We start from the raw sequence: 2,421 nt of genomic DNA on the forward strand, positions 1-2,421 counted from the left end.
CTCGACGTTTGAAATCAACCATTATAGTTGTTGACCTTGACAAATGTAATTGTTGACCTCGACGACTCAAATGTCGATCTCGACAACATAGTGCCACTGTCGATGATTTTTTTTAAAAAAATTTAAAGACCCAAAATGCATATATGATAATGATGAAGTAGATACTTAGATCAAACATTACGACTCAATCTTTAAAATTATTCAATTTTATAAAATGTTTAAATAGATTGAAATTTACATCTTTGATATTTGAAATTATGAGTATATCATTCTTTAGTCATCATTTACCAACACAAATCATTTGGAATGGATTGCAATCAGGGAATTAAAGGATATATATATACATAGAGAGAGAGAGAGAGAAAGAGAGAATTCTCCTTAATTTTTCTCCATAAGTTATAATATTGCAAAAAGATAAAAATGATTTTCTTCGATGAACATTTTAATATAAGAGTCTTGATATTATCACACTATAAAAATATGGATTGTGGTGGACTGACCTCGTGAAAGTGGATAAGAATTATAATCACCCGTATCTCGATGAAAAGCATATGTGCTTCCCATACACTTTCAGGTCAAGAAGTGCGATTTAAGGTTACAGCATGAGGTCACATATCGATACAGTTGGTGAGTTAAAAAAAAAAAAAAATGCCACGTGGTATAAAATGAGTGCCACCTGACCTTGGTTGGGACGAAGACACCTTACTTGATCCCTATTCTATACAATTCCATCCAAGCATTCATTGGGATGTGTTTTCTATAAATATCCCTAAAAAAAAGCGTCTACTTTGTCCTTTTTGAAGGGTATTATTTTTTTTATCCCTGGTCGGCCCAACGAAGTTCAGATGTGATTGATACGGTATAGATAGGTGACGAAATAGGTGTTTTCGTACAGCGCCGAAGTACGAGATACTTATTCACCAATAAAGTATGTTTGGATAAAACGGCAGTCTTCTCTTCTGCTCCTCTCTTCACTCCCCCTCCAATTATCGCTCTGCAACTATCTTCAAGTAAGTCCATCCCTTTAAATCTACACTTATTTCTTCAATTTCGTGATTTGGGTTTTTTTCTCTCTCTTTTGTGAGCTGTAATTTCTTTTGTTGATAGATGAAAATTGATTTATTTCTATAATTATTGCACGAATTACAGTTGACACTCTTCTGGGTATTTTGATTAAGGCCAAAGACAAAGGAAAATCTGGAAAATGAGGTACCTTTATGTGCGAAAACTTGGGAATTTGAATTGCTTTCGATGGAAAAGGCCTTGTTTTGCAAACATGTTCAAGAACTCCAAGCTAAAGAGAAACTCTTAAGTAATTCAACTTTCTCTTATTTCGAATTTTCAAGGGAAGGGAAATATGTTTCTTCCCATCTCAATCGTTCTTTGAACACTGGAATATTTTCTTAATTATTTAATTTAAGATCACAGGATTTCTTCCCATCTCAATCGTTTTCAATTTGAAAAAAATATTCTTTGGGGATTTTTTTTTTTAACCCCATTTTAGTCTTTCAGTGGGCACTTAAAAGTGTTAAACGTGGTTGGACATTAAAATTTTGTTGAATAATTATAAGTTATGCTTTTGGTTGAATGGAGACACTTGCAGACTTGCTTTAGGAAAATGCTAATCATGAGGAATTGAGATATGCTGTTAACCAAAACGAGTTTTAAAACCTATCAAACGAGAGAAGATGATTATGACGTTAAGATTTTATATTTTACCCTTTTCTTGTAAACGTGACATAGTGCCATTCATTTATCAGCTTAGCACACCTTTTCATTAACAGCAAATTCGGACTCGAGACAAAGCATCAAATCTACTATTGAGATGGGAAGGAAAGACACGTGTTTCCTATATTTATTCAAAAATAGTTAACTCACCACCTCGCTAAAACTCCATTTACTATTACAATTATGGGACCTCATTGTTTCAACTTGAGGCAAAGAAGACCTACGGCAAAGCCATAACCCAGTACGGTCAGGGCAATAGCAAGTACGATGGTGGATTTGAGGATGACAATAAGCTTGCCCAGAAAGCTGTAATTTGTGGTGAGGACGACTATCACCACTACAGCTGCACATATAAAAGATGCAGACAATGAGGCAGCACAAGCTACATAGACTAACTTCATCGTTCCATTGCTTGTTTTACTGATGCCCAATTGAGATAAACCACATACCCCAGCTAGACAGAACGGAATAATCCATGAAGCAGCCTCATTCACCTTCTTCGAAAATCGAACTACAATTTCTTGAGCTTCAGCTGACTCAACCTGGAGAGGATTTCATATATTAGTTTTCATTACTCACATCAAGCATAGTTTAAAATTATTTAAATGGATATATATTAATTCTACTGTCCAAGCCTTCATTGGGATGACTGCACCCTCCACAAAACGTTATTCACTTTGTGAGGAAATCAAG

The 2,421-nt window shown here is 34.8% G+C and overlaps 1 long non-coding RNA gene across 2 annotated transcripts; it reads left to right on the top strand.

Annotated features, from left to right (window-relative positions):
- Positions 1-895: 895 nt before the first annotated feature.
- On the top strand, positions 896-1,438 carry LOC147392834 (uncharacterized). 2 transcript variants are annotated; one of them, XR_015182451.1, is made up of 2 exons: positions 896-1,010; positions 1,179-1,438. It is a non-coding gene; the product is annotated as an uncharacterized LOC147392834 (long non-coding RNA). The 2 variants fall into 2 exon arrangements; XR_015182450.1 differs by having other exon boundaries at positions 907-1,010; positions 1,150-1,438.
- Positions 1,439-2,421: the final 983 nt, after the last annotated feature.

Source organism: Akebia trifoliata, chromosome 10, assembly GCF_017979445.1.
Source record: "Akebia trifoliata isolate Shusen 1 chromosome 10, ASM1797944v1, whole genome shotgun sequence".
NCBI lineage: Eukaryota > Viridiplantae > Streptophyta > Magnoliopsida > Ranunculales > Lardizabalaceae > Akebia > Akebia trifoliata.